The sequence below is a fragment of the Trichechus manatus genome, unplaced genomic scaffold (assembly GCF_000243295.1).
Source record: "Trichechus manatus latirostris isolate Lorelei unplaced genomic scaffold, TriManLat1.0 scaffold00008, whole genome shotgun sequence".
In the NCBI taxonomy this organism is placed as follows: Eukaryota; Metazoa; Chordata; class Mammalia; order Sirenia; family Trichechidae; genus Trichechus; species Trichechus manatus.
The window spans coordinates 7857302-7876364 of NW_004443944.1; positions in this window are offsets into that span (position 1 = coordinate 7857302).

A 19063-nucleotide genomic window follows, 5' to 3' on the forward strand; every position below is an offset into this window, starting at 1 on the left:
CCTCAGACTTCCTCAGGACGCCTCCCCTGTCCCTCCCTCCCAGCCTCGCCGGGCTGGCCCCTGGGCAACTGCAGCCCAGCCGGGACTGTTTTCTTTTGCAGGTTGCCACACCCGACGGGAGCTCGGGTGCTCGGCAGCAAATTAACCGAAAAGTCAGAAGTTCAAACTCACCAGCCGTTCCGTGGGAGAAAACTGTGGCAGTGTGCTTCCCTAAAGATTGCCGCCTTGGACACCCCATGGGGCAGCTCTAGGGTCGCTCTGAGTCGGAGTCGACTGGACCGCAATGGATCAACCTGAAGGAAGGCGTCCTGGTGTGTTCAGCTGCTAACTGAAAGGTCAGCGGTTCAAACTCTCCCAGCAGCTTCTCGGGAGAAGGACCTCGCAGTCTGCTCCCATAAAGATTACAGCCTAGAAACTCCCATGGGGCAGGTCTACTCTTTGATTCGGTGGCATATAACAATAACCACAACAGCAAACCCAAGTGAAGAAAGGCAGCTGGTAGCAAGCCTGCGAGTCCCCACGGGCCCAGCTTACCGGCAACTTCCTTTCCTTGCCACTCGGTGCACCAGTCACCCAGAGCCCCACCCTCTGCAGGCCCGGCTGACTATGTTCCCTGGCCACTGAGTGGGCCACCTGGGTCACCAGCTGGGAAGACCACTGGGGTGTAGACTTAGATGACATCACAGCTGGCTGTGGCAGAACCTTCCAGGGGTTTGGGGATATTCCAGGTGTGACAGGTCATAGGCAGTTCCTCCTTCCAAGGATGCTCCCTCCCGCGTCCCCCACCCCCTTTCCTTGGCTGGCCCTCGCTCATCCTCCAAATCTCAGCACCTGTGGCTCCCTCTGCCTGCAACACTCCTTCCCCAGCTTCTCCCATAGCTGATTCTTTCCCATCGTTCAGGGCTCCGCTTAAACATCACCTCCTCAGAGAAGTCCTCCCAGATTGCCCACATGAAGTAGCCCCTCCAGTCACTCTCCACCACCTTACCTTATTTTCTTGTCTTCTTAGCACTTATCACTGGGTGAAATTATCTTGACTGGTTTCTGGTCTGCCTTGCCCCAGAGTGAGAAGAGACAGTTGTTTCTGGCCAGGACCAGGGATCTTGTCCTTCAGAAGGGTTCACTGTACTCAGCTTCTCTCTTACTTAAAAAAACAAGAAGGTAGGTGACTCCAGTCTTGCTGGAGCCAGCTCACTTGGTGAAAGAATCCGGGGGAGCAGAAATCGAAAAAAATAAGCCCCCTTTTCTCCAGCCAGCTAGAATAGCCCTGCATGGACCTAACCAGACAGGATTTGGAAACCAGGAGGGGAGGCTCTGTCTGCCTCAGGCTCCAACTCACCCCAGAAACCTCGCTGTCTACAAACTTTTCTCAAATCCTACACCTCAAAGGAGGCAGTGAAGGGCAGTGGTGAAAAGCGCTGGAGACAGACAGCCCTAGGATTGAGTGCTTGCAAATGGTGTGCCCTGGGACAGGCCACTTCACCTCTCTGTGCTTCATTTTCCTCTTCTGTAAAACGGGGCCTCTGGAAGGATTCCAGTCACTAAGTAGGTAACACATTTAGCACAGTCCCCCGTACACAGTAGGTGCTCAATAAATGGCAGTTATTGGTAAATGATTAGTCTCTGCCCCAGAAACCTTACCAGATCTTTTCCCTTGAGAATCTCTCTACTTCCTTTCTCAGTTTGGCTCTGCTTTGATGAGAAACTTCATTTCGATGCATCTGGTTGCCTCCCGTAGAACTGTTCCAAGTCTGGTTAGTTAAGAGCTATTTGAACTACAGTTTTCTACTGGAGTTCGGATTTGGGCTTTTATTTTTATGGTTTTCCCTTTCTTTTTAAAAATAAGTCCTTTTATATGCTTAGAAAAGAGAATTCATGTTTTGCCAAAGAGCAAACAAAAAAAAACCGTGTGGTCTCCAAACGGCAGCAGAAAGGGCTGTCCCCTGAGCCCAGGAGAAGAGTGTGGGTGGGGGGATGGGGCACTAGCCCTAGGGATACGGGCCTGGGTGGGCAGAGGGACGCAGGCCAAGGCACAGGCGGACGGCAGAGCCCCACGGCTGCGCCAGGGAGGAAGCCAAGAATGGCCCCTGCTATTCCCTCCATTCCCCAGGACCGGCACGAAGAGGTGGCACACCCCCGCTGCAGCCCGGCTGCGGGCACAACCCACAGTGAATAACCGGGTTTCTTTCCGTACATCCACGCCTGGCTCCATCACGGAAGCAGCCGCCATCCGCCTAAGCCAATCAGGGGGCTCCTTCCTCACCTTCCACGATGATTGGTTCAAGTAACTCAGAGGTGAGCCAATCATCACACAGTATTCCTCTGCCACAGGAGTGGTCCAATCAGCAACGAACTTGGAGCCTTTATTCTAAGGTTGGGGAAATGTCTTCCCTTGCTCCGCTTTCCCTCTCCTGCTTAGTTAAGATCACACAGCCAGCAAGAGCTAAAAGGGCAAATTCAGACCCAAGGCCGTCTGGCTCTACAGTCTAAACAAACGACACTGCTGCACACACCACCGCCACAGTTACACTTGACATCAAGACGAGAAGACATATCCCCAGATTATAGCAGTGACTGTGTTAACTTGATAGGCCAACGGATGATTATGGAGTGTTTATTATTATTATATGTCTGATTTTTCTGTTTGTACGTAATTTCAAAGAAAAAACAGTCTAGTAAGCAAAAAACACAGTTTAAAGCCACTGGATACTTTACAAAACTCTCTTGAAAATGCCCAAGGGGGGAATATCGTCAGGATGATGAGCAAAAGTCTGAACTCTCTCTATGCCGCTCAGTATTTTTCTCTCTTGGGATTTTCCTGCCTCAGTTGGGAAGAAGCCAGCTTTCCTTTGCAGTTGCAAAACTGAGAAAGACCTAGGAGCTTCTCAAGGCCACCTCAGGAGAGTCTAGAAAACAGAGAAGGGAGAGAGAAAAAAAAAAAACTCAAGGAAGTGAGACAGAGAGCATGCGAGAGGGTGAGGAGAGAGAGAGAAGGAAAGCAAGAGAGCAAGGAAGGCTGGGAGACAAAGCTGGTGACATCACAAGACCCTGGAATCAGACATGCCTGAAGGCAGCTCTACCTCCTGGACTTTCTCAATATCTGAGCCAATGAACTCCCATTTTTGTTTAGGCCAATTTGACCTGGGCTTCAGTCATGACCAAGAAAAAGGAGAAGAACCCAGCTGGCATTACCAGGCTTTTCCTTAGCCAGGTGTGATAGAAAAAGAGGTCATGAATTCTCATGTGTTTACGTGTTATTTTTTCTTGTCACATATAAAATGCGATTTAACCAGTTTTATTAAAAAAACACATTTTTTAGAGGTAGAAACTCTCCTTCTTTGGAACGGCTGGCTTTGAGCTCTGAAGCACCCAGAGAGCGGCCCTCTGATGCAGAGCCTGTCCCCCCAACTCCACCTCCCAGGCTTCTCGGGCCTCAGTTTCTCCATCTGCAACAGACAGCCCAATCCCTAAGAGAGCTTAGTGCAACCGGAGGCTCGGGGAAGCCTCTTGGATGGAAATTAATTAAAACGGGAGCAAGCCGCTGATGAAAGGAGCTGGTGGAACTCCTTAAAATCCCAATAAAGAATTCCCCTTCAATTACAGGAGAATTTTCTTCTCACGGCGTTTGCAGCCGTCACCCAGGCAGCTTCCTGGGTGCTGTCCATGCGGCTGGACCAGTCTTTCTGGAATCCCTGCATTTTTTTTTTTCTATAAGAGACTCGGGGGAAGAAAGTGGGGATGAAAAGAAAGGAGGACAGTGGGTGCATTTTTGAAATGGCCATTTTACTTGATTTGAGAGGCTGCTGGAAACGGGCTGAAGCAAATGGAGGGACTACACATCACTCCGATTGCTACAGGCTTCCTGCAGCTCCTGGAAGAGACTTGCCTTCATTTGTATGTGCTCCTCTCCACTCCCCTTTCCCTTGTTCTTACACACACACACACACACACACACACGCACACACACACACACACACACGTACACTGGCTACCTGCCACTTCCTAGAAAACACCAAGAACTTTCCCACCTCGTGGTCTTCATTCTTGTTCTTCCCTCTGCCTGGAATGTTCCCCACCCCTCCAGCAACAACCCCTCGCAGCACACACATCGTCAGCTAACCAAGCTGACTAATTCCTCTTTAGCCTTCAGGATGCAGTGCATCGGTCCTTCTCCCGGTCTTTTCTGTTGTTGTTGTTAGCTGCTGTCCCTGACTCACAGCAACACCATGAGTAACGGAATGGAACGCTGCCCCGTCCTGCACCATCCCCAGTCGGCTGGGGATCAGACTGTCAGACTGTTGCGATCCGTAGGGTTTTCAGTGGATGATTTTTAGAAGTAGATTACCAGGCCTTTCTTCCTAGTCTGGAAGCTCTTCTGAAACCTGTCAGCTGACAGGTGGGTGGTGGCTGCACATGAGGTGGACTGACCAGGTATCAAGCCCAGGTCTCACCCATGGAGGCAAGAATTCTTCCATTGAACCACCAGTGCCCTCATTTGGGTTGTCCCTCGACTGCCCCAAATGGATTAAATCCCCCATCCTGCAAATTCGTAATACCCCATGCTTCATAGCGCAAAGCACATTGTAATGAATTAATTATATTTTACTAATTATTATTTGAAAGGAACCCTAGTGGTGCAATGGTTAAGCACTTGGCTGCTAACCAAAAGGTTGGTGGTTTGAACACACCCAGGGACTCCATGGGAAAAAAGACCTGTCGATCTGCTTCCATAAAGACTACAGCCTAGAAAACCCTAGGGGGCAGTTCTATCCTGTCCTACGTGTCGCTATGCTTTGGAATCGCTTCAACGGCACCCAACAACGACACTTATTATTTATCTTTGTCCCCTGTGAGCTGTGAGCCCCAAGAGGGCAGCTTGCTGCTGCACTCCAGTGTCTGACTCATCGCAAGTGGTTAGTTACTGTCTGATGTGGTGAATCTTTAAAAAGAATTTATTAAGTATCTAGGAGAGGGCTTTTTCTTAAAGGGCCCTACAGTCAATAATTGAGGCTTTGCAGACCAAGCGGCAACATGGAGACTGTTACACAGGTTATTATATTGTTGTTGTTAGTTGCTGTCGAGTCAATTCTGACTCCTGGGGACCCCGTGTGTGCAGAGGAGAACTGCTCCACAGTGTTTTCAAGGCTGTGACCTTTTGGAAGCGGATCTCCGGGCCTGTCTTCCAAGGCTTCTCTGGGTGGGTTTGAACCATCAACCTTGTGGCTAGTAGTCAAGCTCTTAACTATTTGCACCACCCAGGGATACATATGGCTATAGATACAGATATATAGATGGATGATAGAGATGTATATGTGTATGCATAGTGTATGTGTGTGTGTGTATATGTATATATATACCTTGTTAATGTCGTCCTACCTAAATTCTTCCACATGTATACCCAAAGAACAAGGATATTCTCCAACATAACCGCAATAGTTTTGAGACTAAATATACTGTATATAAGGAGCCCTGGTGGTAACAACGGTTAAGTGGTTGGCTAATAACCGAAAGGTTAGCGGTTCGAAACCCCCAGCAGCTTTGCAGGGGAAAGACCTGAGAATCTGCTCCTGTAAAAATTGTTGTTGTTGTAAGGTGCCATCCAGTCGGTTCTGACTCATAGCAACACTATGTACAACAGAACGAAATGCTGCCCAGTCCTGCGCCATCCTCACAATTGTTGCTATGTTTGAGCCCATTATTGCAGCCACTGTGTCAGTCCATCTTGTTCAAGGTCCTCCTCTTTTTCGCTGACCCTCTGTTTTACCAAGCATGACGTCCTTCTCCAGGTACTGGTCCCTCCTGATAACATGTCCAAAGTACTTAAGATGAAGCCTTGCCATCCTTCCTTCGAAGGAGCATTCTGGCTGTACTTCTTCCAAGACAGATTTGTTGGTTCTTCTAGCAGTCTATGGTATATTCAATATTCTTCGCCAACGCCACAATTCGAATGCATCCATTTTTCTTTGGTCTTCCTTATTCATTCCCCAGCTTTTGCATGCATGTGAGGTGACTGAGAATACCATGGCTTGGGTCAGGCGCACCTTAGTCCTCAAGGTGACATCTTTGCTTTTAAACACTTTCAAGAGGTCTTTTGCAGCAGATTTGGCCAATGCAGTGTCATTTGATTTCTTGACTGCTGCTTTCATGGGCGTTGATTGTGGTTCCAAGTAAAATGAAATTCTTGACTACTTCAATATTGCAATACTAAAGATTCAGTATTAAAGATTATAGCCTAGAAAAACCTGTGGAGCACTTTTTCCCTGTCACTTGGGGTCGCTATGAGTTGAAATCAATTTGAAGGCACCTAACGAATACCACATATACTGTATAGAATATGACCATAGCATGATGATACTATTTTAATACCAACATAATCGTATCTAATGTGCAGCCCGCTTCACCGTCGCCAGCTGCCCCAATAATGTCCTCTGTGCTTCTCTTCACCGCGCGCGGCTGTCCGGTCTCTTTAAGTCTCCTCCCATCTGGGACTATTCCGCTGCCCTTTCTGTTTTCGTCTTTTATGACGCTGACATTTTGAAAAGTCCAGGTTAGCTTTTCGTACAAAGTCTCTACATGATTTGGATTTATGTTTGTTTGTTTGTTTTTTATATGCGAATTGTTGCCAACCTTTTAAAGTTTGACATTTATCTTTAGAATCTGGATTTTTGTGCCTGTGAGAAACGGAGTGGCGCTGGCGCGGGCAGAGGTGCTTTTGTGTGTGGCTGGATCTGAGGCACTGCGGCCCCTCTGGGTGGAGCTTGGGGCCCAGCGGGTCCCACTCCCTGTCTTTTTCCCCCCAGACTCGCTGTACTCACGGCTGGTAACTTGCAAAGCCCTCTTTGTAGGAACCTCCAAGCCCTGAGTCCACATACAAAGGCCCTGAGCGCTGAGAGGTCACGTCCTTTTGGAGGGGGGCGTCGGAGCTCAGAGGGCTCAGAAGGAGGTGCTGGTACCGGGAATAGCTACAGAATCTGCAGGCCCCAGTGCAGAATGCAGAGCCCTGGTGGCGCAGTGGTTAAGAGCTTGGCTGCTGACCAAAAAGGTCGGCAGTTCAAATGCGCTAGCTGCTCTAACCCTACAGTACAGTTCTACTGAGTCCTGTAGAATCGCTGTGAGGTGGAATTGCCTTGACGGCAGCGGGTTTGGTTTGTTTCTTTGTTTTTTCGTGCAAAATGCTGAGGACATTGGTGGTTCAGTGGTAGATTCTCACCTTCCCTGTGAGAGACCCAGGTGCAATTCTTGCCAGCTTGACCCCCTGACTCATGGCAACCTCGTGCCCAACAGAACAAAATGCTGCTGCCTGGCCCGGCACCATCCCCGTGATCAGTTGTGGATCTGACAGTTGTGATCCATAGGGTTTTCATTGGCTGTTTTTCCAAAGTAGATTGCCGGGCCTTTCTTCCTAGTCTGACTTAGTCTAGAATCTCTGCTGAAACTTAGTCAGCATCTTAGCAACACGCAAGTCTCCACTGACAGACCATATATGAGGTGCATTGGCTGGGAATCAAACCCTGGCCTCCTCGGTGGAGGGAGAGAGCTCTACCACGGAAGCACACCGCCTCCCCCGTTTTCACAAGTCCAAGTTTTTCTCAGCCTTCAGTCAGTGTGTCGCCTTTCCCAGCGTTTGCGGCAATACCTGGCCACCCACGCTTTTGTTTCCTTTGTGTTTTTCTTCAAGAGACTTCGATTAGGGCCTTAAATTTATTTTTAAAAAGGGAAATTTCTATCACAGCCGATAACCAGTATCACTTGTCATTCCTGGTGACTATCAACAAAATAAATACAGCGAAAACCAAATGATACTAGCTAGACAAGTACTGCTTGCCAAAAGTTCTAAGCCCAAGGCCCCTTTCTTTTTATTAAAAATAAAAATACAGTGAAACCTGTGAGAGTCGGAACTCGACGGGGCTGCCGTGTTTTTCTGGGTCTCGCGAGTTTTCCGCCTTTGACAGGGGGCAGTCTTACCACTTTTCTATCGCTCTCTATTAGTGGAAAATATTTGAGTGTTCCTTCTCTGACAGGTTTCTGCCTTACACAGGTTCTGGCTTTTGCAGGTTGGACTGTAATAAGTAAGCAAGCACTTTCAGTTGCTGCTGAGTGGATTCCAACTCATGGCGACCCCATGTGTGTCAGAGTAGAACTGGACTCCATAGGTTTTCAATGGCTGATTTTTCAGAAGTAGATCACCAGGCCTTTCTTTCGAGGCACCTCTGGGTGGACTTGTACCTCCAACCTTTCAGTTAGCAGCCACGTGTGTTAATTGTTTGCACTACCCAGGGACTCCAAGCAAGGAGAGAGATGAGCAAATGTTAGAGGCTTGAGGACGTACTAACAGCAAACTGAAACTTTCTCCTTGATGTAATCAGAAGGACTGAAAAAGATTTGAAATAAAAATAGCTCTCTCTCTCTAGGGAATTCCTTGTTATTTAATACCATGCCTATGATTCCACAGAAAATTATCTTGGATAGACTCGGTGGTGTGTGAGGCGCACTTTGGGAAGTCTGGGTGGAGGCCAGTAGTTTTCAAGTGGGGTCCCCAGCTCACCTGGAAACTTGATTGAAATGCAAATTGTCAGGCTTCGTTCCAGATCTACTGAATCAGAAATGGGGGTGGAACCAGCAATCTGTGCTTTAAGGAGCCCTCCAGGAAGGCAGAAGAATTGATGTGTTCGAACTGTGATGTTGGCAAAGAATATCAAATATACCATGGACTGCCAGAAGAGCAAACAAATCAGTCTTCTAAGAAATACAACCAGAACACTCTTTAAAAGTAAAGATGGTGAGACTTCGGGTCACTTACTTTGGACACATCATCCATCAGGAAAGACCAATCGCTAGAAAAGGACATCATGGTTGGTAAAGTAGAGGGTCAGCAAAAATCAGGGACACCCTCCATGTGATGGATTGACACAGCAGCCACAGTGGACTCAAGCAAAGCTATGATCGTGGAGATGGCACAGGAGCGGGCAACTTTTCCTCCTGTTATACACAAGCTCACCATGAGCCGTGCTGACTCGACGGCAGCCAACAGGTGATTCTGCTGTAGCTCAGGCCCACTGCTCTAAGCCGTGACGAGAGCGTTGATGCTGCCCGTACTGTTGATGCTCCCGTACCGGGAGCCAGCCCCTTTCTGAGACAGATGGGGACGCCTCTCTGCACCTAGCTTTCTGCGTTGCTAACCCAGGAGGACCTAGAAGGACAGTAAGAGTTCACATCTCGGAAGCCTGTGGTGAGGACCAGATGAGACACGCTCGTTGGGGCTTAGCACCTGCCTGGTGGCACCTAGAAAGCTTTGCATAAAGAGTAGCTGTTGTTATTAGCAATTAATAGTAATCGAAGGAGTGGCCTTTGAAGTAGGAGCAACCAGTCGCTGTGGGGTCAACTCCACCTCATGGCAACCCCACGTGTGTCAGAGTAGAGCTGTACTCCATAAGGTTTTCAATGGCTGATTTTCCAGAAGTAGATCTCCAGGCCTTTCTTTCGAGGCACCTCTGGGTGGGCTTGAAACTCCAACCTTTCAGTTAGCAGTCGAGTGCCTGAACCGTTTGTACCACCCAGGGACACCTTCAAGGAGTACTCCCTTTTCTCTACAGACCTCAGTGAGTTCGTAAGGATATAAACTTATTGTAACTGGAGAACAATACCGATTGTTCTACCTATTCCAAAAAGTTCATATCCTTTTGAAATTTTTAGAACAAAAACTCAAAATAAAAATAGTATTTAAAAGAGAAAAAATGTATAAAGTAGGATACATATGACCATTTACATTAAAAATTAAACGTGCTGTTGGTGTGTGCGTGTATCTGTGGTTTTGCACAGAAAAATCTCTGTAAACGTATATGCTTAAATGTTGATGATTATTCTGGGATCTCCAGATAGTTATTTCTTCTTTCTGTGACTTTATATTGTCTGACACAGTCTTTGTTCGGGTTTTTGTTTTGTTTGCAATAGGCATGTGTTTTGGTTATAATTCACTGGTGCTCAAAGGGGCAGTTTTGCTTCAGGGGCCATGTAGCCATGTCTGGAGCCATTCCTGGTTGTCACAGCTGGTGTGCAGGCAGGTGCCACTGGCATCTAGGAGCGGAGGCCGAGGACGCTGCTGAACATCTTCCAACGCACGGGGCGGCCCCCACCACCGAGATTATCCAGCCCCAAATGCCGAGAGCGCTGAGGCTGGGAAACCCCGGTTGTAACAGTAAAGCCGTTTCTGTTATGAATTCCCACGGCTGCTCTTCACTGGGCATGTTTTGCCCTGCTAGCTTGTTTCACGGAGCCCTGGTGGGGCAGTGGTTAAGGGCTCGGCTGCTAACTGAAAGGTCAGCAGTTCAAACCCACCAGCGGCAACATGGGAGAAAAGACCTTGTGATCTTCTCCCTTAAAGATTACAGCCTTGGCAATCCTACGGGGCAGTTCCACTCTGCCGAGTCGGAATCGAGGCATGCGACGACAGCTCCACTCACCATCGCGACAACACCGTGAGCTAAAGGTCATTCTCCTTTACAGATGGGAGTCTCTGGGTGGTGCAAACAGCTAATGCACTCGGCTATTAATTGAAAGGTTGGTGGTTCAAATCACTGACAGGAGCCTCAGAGGAAAGGCCTGGTGATCTGCTTCTGAATGGTCCCAAGCCGCTGAAAACCCTGTAGAGTGCAGTTCTGCTCTGCAACACACGGTGCCACCATGTGTGAGAGCCAACTCAATGGCAGCAACTGTATTTTTTTTTTTTTTTTTTTTACAGATGAGAAAACTTAGGCCCAGAGAGTTATGCTTCATCCCAGCTCCACTGGCTGGGATTTGAACTGCCCAGCTCCCAAGTGCCACCATCCTGCCCCCAGCCCCACCCAACCCTCACAAGTCTCCCCTGCAAAGGGACTACCACGCACCCATGACCCTTTTAGCAGCCTGGGCTCAGCCTCAGCATGACCCAGCCCTGGGCAGCGGCCCCCTGCCCCTCACAGGGGCCATGACATCATTCGGGGTTGTGTGTAGGGGTGCGGACCTCACCAGCTGATACCGTCAGAGGGGGTGATAGCAAAACGGCTGTCTATAAAATTTGTGTGCAATGTTTCAGCAGAAATGTATTATCTTTTATAAAAATATCCCTGTAGTTAGTTATAACGACAGAAATTTTTTCTTCAGCCCAGCTTACGTGTATCAATATACTTAAAAGGCTAAAACTCTATGCTAATTTGCTTTTTGAACCTTCTAATGCAATCCGGTCCGAGCTGTCATTATTACCCAGTGACGGTGACGCTTCAAATCACGTGGTTTGGTCTGCAAACGCTACAAGCATGTATTGTTTTCTTCTCTTGCTGCCATTGTTTTCCTAATTGCTGATTTTGTCAGACTCTCTGGTATTTTAGCTACAATATTGTGGCAATTCGTGTTTGTGAACCTGTATCAATAACTTGTTTGAGAATGAAGCAATAATTAAACGAAAAGAAGGAGAAAAATCAAAATAGGCTTCCGCTCAGTTACAAATCACGTTGTAACTAAATAATGTTGCAATTCCATGTGGAAAGATTGTGAAAAACAATTTTGTTGTTAGTATTCATATCATCTAAGAAATATTACATTTAAGCAATGTGCAACTGTATTTATCACATATTATTCCATGATTAAAGTTGATAATAAATATCACTAAGGATTCTGGATGGAGGTCCGTGGGAAGGGGGGTGACACCGTGAGTTACCACACTGGGTGAGACCAGCCCTAGTGATGCTACTGTACAGGGCTCACTGGTGTCCTTGCTCTCCTGTAAAGAACAAGCTTTTGAAGTCCGCTTTCGGGGTGCATTAATCCTACCCCATCCCATTCACAAATATACCCCCACCTCTTGTATGGGGTTATCAGCAAATGCAGGTATGCCGCCCACGGCCACCCCTGGTCTGACTTGTTTAGGGTATTAGTCTCTTATCAAATGTGTTCTTACTAAATTCATGTGATTGTTTTCTTCTTCTTTATTGTTCTTCAAACTCAGGACCAAGCTGTTGGCCTCCAAGATGAAGCACTGAGAAGCTGTTGTTGTTAGCTGCTGACAAGTAGATTCTGACTCATAGCGACTCCATGTGACAGAGAAGAACTGCCCCATAGGGTTTTCTTGGCTGTGATCTTTATGGGAACAGATTGCCAGGTCTTTCTCCTGTGGAGCCACTGGGTGGGTTTCAATAGCCAAACTTTTGGTTAGCAGCTGAGTACTTAACCATTGTGCCACCAGGGCTCCTTAACGCTGAGAAAATCCCCCAGAAATCCAGTTCCACAGCCTGCCCTCCCTCCTCCAGCTCTTCCTCTCAACCCACCTTGTAAACCACCACTGGGGCTTTGAGCAAGGAGGTCTATGGGCTGGATCTCCTTGAAGTGATGATCCCAGAGTCACCAACTACAGCAGTCCAGGACAAGCTACAAAGAGTTTCCCTAAAGATATTGCAACTTCCCCAAACGACAGAGTTGGTCCAGGTTCTCCGCTCATTGCTATTTTCGTCTCCTTAACACTTGGTGTTTGGGAAGATTGGGGCCATTGTGAGTTCCAAGAGTGTGGTTTGCACAAAGCCCACCTGATTGGCAACAGCCAACAGCCACCGCCAGAGGACTTTCAGGAAGAAGAAGAGGAGGGAAGACAGGATGAGCCACGAGTATCTCTGGGCTCAATGTGGAAATAATCCTTTCTAAGAAAAACAACAAATTAAAAACTTAAGAGGAGCTTCCTGCTGCATGATTTAAGATCTGGTTTGGTTGGAGTTACATCAAAAGGCATAAAATATAAACATTTCACAGAATGTCTCTCCCCGACCCCGTCCCACCCAGCCTCACTCCCCACACACACAACCACAGACAGATCAGATGGCAAAACTAAAGGAGAACTTGCAAGACATGTGGGCCAACCCCTCACTGGAATGAGAAGGGCAACTGAGTGCAGGGTGGCAGTGGCCAGAGGTGGGCAAGGGACTTGCCCCCAAAAGGTACAGCAGGTTTGGGGCAGGGGTGAGGACAGAGCTGTCGCAGGGGGCATTGATGGCTCAGTCGTAGAATTCTCTCCCCTTCCAGGTAGCAGACTCAGGTTCAATTCCTCGCTGTTATGGATTGAATTGTGTCCTGCAAAAATATCAGTTGCAAATCCTAACCTCTATGCCTGTGGCTACAGTCCCATTTGAGAATGAGTTGTCTGTTATGTCAATGAGGCAGGATTAGTGTAGGTTACGTCTTGAGTCAATCTCTTACAAGCTACAAAAAGAGCTATCAGAGATGGGGGAAGATAGATGCCAAGCCACGTGGAGATCTCCCAGGAACCAGAAAACAGAAGCTGAAGAGACAAAGACCTTCCCCTAGAGCTGACAGAGAGAGAGTGCCTTCCCCTGGAGCTGGCGCCCTTAATTCAGACCTCTAACCTCCCAAATTGTGAGACAATAAATTTCTGTTTGTTAAAGCCACCCACTTGTGGTATTTCTGTCATAGCATCATTAGAGAACTAAGATGCTAGCCAATCCACCTCACGCCCAGCCCCCTCCCTTCTGTCAGTGGAGGCTTGTGTGTTGCTGTGATGCTCAACAGGTTTCAGTGGAGCTTCCAGACTAAGATGGACTAGAAGAAAGGCTTGGCGATCTACTTCCAAAAATCAACCAATGACAAGCCCTGGATCCCAATGGTCCGATACAGAACCAATCATGGTGATGGTGCAGGACTGGGCAGTGTCTGGTTCTGTTGTCCATAAGGTGACCATGAGTTGGGGCCAACGCTACAGCAGCTGAAACAGCAACAGCATCAATGACAGAGCGCAGACCGACGCGAAGAGCTAATGTCCACAGTGCTGGCACATGGCCAGTACTTGGCAATTAGCAACTCCCTTACTCTTCCCAACAACCCCAGTAGATAATCTCCTTATCTTCATTATATAAATAAGGAGACTGAGGCACAGAGGGGCCAAGTAATCCATCCAAGACACACAGCTGGTAAAAGTGGAATTGGGAACCCGGCTCTTCCCAGCTCAACACACTGTGGTCGGCAGAATAATGGCCCCAAATGCTTCGCTGCTCTAATCCCCGTAACCTGTGAATATGCTACTTACATGGCAAAAGGGACTTTGCAGATGTGATTAAATTAAGGATGCTGAGCTAAGGAGATTATCTTGGATTATCTAGGTGGAGGGGCCTGGGTGGCGCAGTGGTTAAGAGCTCAGCTGCTAACAAAAGGTGGGCAGTTCGAATCCACCAGCTGCTCCTTAGAAACCCTATGGGGCGGTTCTACTCTGTCCTACAGGGTCGCTAGGAGTTGGAATTGACTCAACGGCAGCAGGTTTGGTTTGGTTTTGGTATCTAGGTCATCACAGGGGGCCACATAAGGGGGAGATTCAGAGTCAGAAAGATCTGAAGATGCTACATTGCTGGCTTTGAAGATGGGGGCAGGGGCCACGAGCTAAGGAGTAGAGGTGGCTTTTAGAAGCAGGAGAAAGCAAGGACATGGCTTCTCTCCAGCACCTCCAGAAAGGAGGGCGGCCTTGTCGACACCCTGCCGTTAGCCCAGTGAAAGGAATTTTGGACCTCTGACCTCCAGAACTGTGAGATACTAAATTTGTGTTGTTTTAAGCCACTACAATTGTGATAATTTCTTACAACAGCAACACAGAAAAGATACAGAATCCTGTAGTCCATGTTATTCTTTAGTCTTCCCACTGGTCAAGTTAGCCAGTTACCCTCGAGGTGACTCCAATTCACAGTGACCCCACGTGTGTCAGAGTAGAACTGTGCTCCATAGTGTTTTCAATGGCTGATTTTTCAGAATTAGATTGGCAGGCCTTTCTTCGGAGGTGCCTCTGGGTGACTCAAACCATCAACCTTGCGGTTAACCATCTGCACTACACAGGGGTTCCCTTGGTTTCTTATTCTACTAATGACAACAGCAACGTTGCCACCTAATTTTAATTGAGGGCTCACAATGGGGGGTATCGCTCCGAGTTTCATGTGTTAACCCTTTTTCATCCTGACAACAATCGGAGGTACATTTTATTATTCCCATTACATAGATGAGACAATTGAGGCACACAGAGATGAAGACAACTAGTGAGGGGGCACAGACGCATTATTTCCCAAACAGCCTTCAGAAAGCCGTGGTGCCAACACCTGCAGGACGGCTCTGAGAATTACAGTTAATAAAATGCTCTTTGCAAAGGCAGGGAGGCTTATTGCCAGTGTGGGTAGTGAACTCGGCTGCTAACCGAAAGGTTAGTGGTTCATGCTCACCCAGCAGCTCTGCTGAAGAAAGACCTAGTGATCTGCTCCTGTAAAGATCAAACTCATTGCCGTTGAGTCAATTCCAACTCATAGTGACCCTATGGGACAGAGTAGAACTGCACCCTAGGGTTTCCAAGGATGTAACTCTTAACAGAAGCAGACTGCCACGTCTCTCTCCCACGGAGCCCCTGGTGGGTTGGAACTGCCAACCTTTTGGTTAACAGCCAAACTCTTAACCACTACACCACCAGGGCTCCTTCTGTAAAGATTCCAGCCTGGAAAACCCTGTGGGGCAGTTCTGCTCTGTCACACGGGGTCTCTAGGAGTCAAAAATTGACTCCATGGCCCCTAACAACTGCAACACCTCTACAGCCCTTACTGTGTCCTAAACTCTTTATGGATAGTAACGTATTTAATCCTCACAACATTTTCCAGATAAGGCAATTGAGGTTCAGAGAGATTAAATAAGGTCACACAGTAAGCAGACAAGCTGGGATTGGATCCCAGGCAGTCTGACTCCAGAGGCCACCTCTCAACCATCAGACCCTGCAGTGCTGCCCTTCCTGAGCCTGGCCTCCTGCCTCCCACACTTTACAGCATATCTTGCTGATGGGAACAAGTAAGGGCACACAGGTCTACGTCCTTTTTAAGAGTTGCCTTAGATGAATCAAAATTTATTTCACAGGGTTTTTTTTGTTTTTTGAGTTGGTTTCTGACACTTGCTAGGACCAACGATGCCGTGGCCAACATTCCTGTCGAGCGATCTTTGCACATCTATGAGTGTGTATCAGTGGGATAATTTCCTACTGTGTAATAAAGGAAGCTTTAAAAAAAAAAAATCATTCTACTCTCCTATGGTGAATGAAGTGTGATTTAAAAAAAAGAAAAAAGATCTGCACCTTTTTTTTTTAAATAACCTCCCCCTCTGCCTAGCCCTGGAAACCCTGGTGGCGTAGTGGTTCAGAGTTCGGCTGCTAATCAAAAGGTCAGCTGTTCGAATCCACCAGGCACTCATTGGAAACCCTTTGGGGCAGTTCTGCTCTGTCCTAGAGGGTCGCGATGAGTCAGAATCGACTCGACGGCAATGAGTTTACGCGTCCCCCTCGCCCCTGGTAACCACTAGCTTACTTTTGTCTTGATTGACTAAAGCAAAGTTTTTTGACATGACTTTTTGGAACCTGGGCTCATTAAGCTTGACGTGGATTTTATTCAGGGCATGGCTCATTGATAGAGTGGGGAATTTATTGTTTACATTGTTGTACTTTTTGGGCTGAGCCAAAATGTCCCCTTAAACAAACAACCAAACAAAAAAAAAAACCCAACTCATTGCTGTTGAGTCAATTCCGACACATAGCAACCCTATAGGACGGAGTGGAAATGCTCCATAGGGTTCCCAGGGAGTGGCTGGTGGATTCAAACCGCCAACCTTTTGGTTAGTAGCGGAGCTCTTAACCACTACACCACCAATGTTCCCTTAGTAGCTTCAAAATGGCCACAGAAAATGGCTGCTCAAAATGGCAGGCACCTGAACTGAATATGCATCACACTGGCTCCAGAGTGTCTGGGCTGAACTGTGTCGTGCATTCAGAGTTGATAACGATGGCATTTTTTATCAAGCCAATCTCCCTTGTAATGGATCTGGAAGGGAGGGAGAGTTCAGAGGAGGCAGTATGCAGATAATATGTGCATCCACCAAGCACAAAGCTGGTTCCAGTCTAGGCACCACCATTTACCATCTGGTGACCTTGGTCCTTTGTTCCCTCATTTATAGAAAGAGAGTGATAATAATAGCATCCTCCCCATATAGCTGGAAGATTTAATGAACATATTACACTCTGAACAGCTCCTGGTTCATGGTTGGCCCTCAGAAGATAGCAGCTGTTATTAACTGTGATGATGAAGTTGGTGGTCATCACTTGAAATATCAAAAAAAAAAAAAAAAAACCAGTTGCCTTACTCTCAATTCCAACTCATAGAGACCCTGTAGGACACAGTAGAACTACCCTAGCTGGTGGATTCAAACTGCCGGCCTTTTGGTTAGGCAGCCGAACTCTTAACCCCTGTGCCACCAGGGCTCCCACTTGAAAATAGCCACAGAAAATTGGGTTTATAGGGCTGAAGTCTCACAACCCCCACCCCTTCCAAGCCATTCCAATTCTCTACTGATTTCTGGATGTTAAACCAAAAAACCAAACCCCTTGCCGTAGAGTTGACTCCAACTGTTAGCGACCTGTAGGACAGAGTAGAACTGCCTCACTGGGTTTCCAAGGCTGTAAATCTTTACCAAAGCTGACTGCCACATTCTTCTCCCACGGAGCTGCTAGGTGGGTTCTAACCACCGACCTTTCGGTTAGCAGCTGAGCTCTTAACCACGCACCACCAGACCTCTTTTTTCTGGATCTTTAAAAAAAACAAACCCATTGCCTTCCAGTCGATTCTGACTCATAGCAACCCTATAGCCACCCTACAGGACACAGTAGAACTGCCCCATAGGGTTTCCAAGGAGCAGCTGGCGGATTCAAACTGTCAACCTTTTGGTTAGCAGCCAAGTGCTTAACCACTGCGCTACCAGGGCTCCTTTTGGACCTTAGAGGCTCAGAAACACCTCTGGTAAGAGGAACTACCCGCCCCGCCCTCCCCTGACCAGCACTGGTCCACACCCAGCTCCCCGCCCTCCCAGAGAGCAAGCATAGTGTGCAAAACTTGTCTTTATCGTGAGCCCCATCGAGACAATGTTAGTGATCATTTACCTCAACGTATGTGCATGATTTAACAATACTGTATGTATTCATTTATAATGTTATTATTTATTTATGTTATAAATTATCCATAAACTATATACATGCATTATATCTTATATAATGCATGTAGGGTATATATATATGGACCATATGAAATTGCTGTTTTAGTAGGTCAGGACAGCCAAACGTCTGTAATTTTATATGGTTCAACCCCCTGGCCATTTATGAAATCATAAAAATTCCAAAAAAAAAATTTTTTTAAGATAACACATATTAATAGAAGCTCTAATCCTTTTTGGTGAACTTGAGCAAAACATTGGCCATCCCAAAGCCTGTTTTCCCATCTGTAGAGATACATAGCGCCAACCTCATAGCATCATTGTGGGAGTTTTAAAAAAGATAGTGAATTACTTATTGTAATAAGGGTGTAATCAAGTTAAGTCGTCGTTAAAGCTCCAGCTTTCTGAGTTATAGTTGTTTTTATACGCCTGTTTTACATAAATGAAAGCCTCCTTCCTGTGCTGTTTGCTGATCTGCCTTGTTTTCCTTTGAACATAACAGCATATGGTGACATTATTACATTATCATCAATGCTGTGTATAATGACTGCATCACACTTCACCATATGAATTTTTAACCATTATTAAACTATTTGTAGCAATGATTAAACACTCCCATTGATGGCCGTTAGGACATTTCAGTCTTTTACCTGCCTATAGCTTCAGCTCTGTGCAGACCCTGGGTTGTGTTTTGGGTGAACTCCTAGCCCAGACAGCCTTTTCTCCCTGCCCCACCCCGCCATGCCTCTCCCCTCCAATGTGGGAGGGGAAAGCGGGTTCATTTGAAATCGCCAACAGAGGGTCTCAGCTGGAGATTTTGGGGGTGTTGGGAGGTTCTGAAGACCAGGTGGCACAGTGGTTAAAGCGCTTGGCTGCTAACCGAAAGGTCCGTGGTTCCAACCAAACCCACCAGCAGCTCTGTGGGAGAAAGACGTGGCAGTCTGCTTCCTAAAGATTACAGCCTAGGAAACCCTATAGGGCAGTTCTGTTCTGTCCTATAGGGTCGCTATGAGTTGGAATCAACTCGACGGCAACGGTT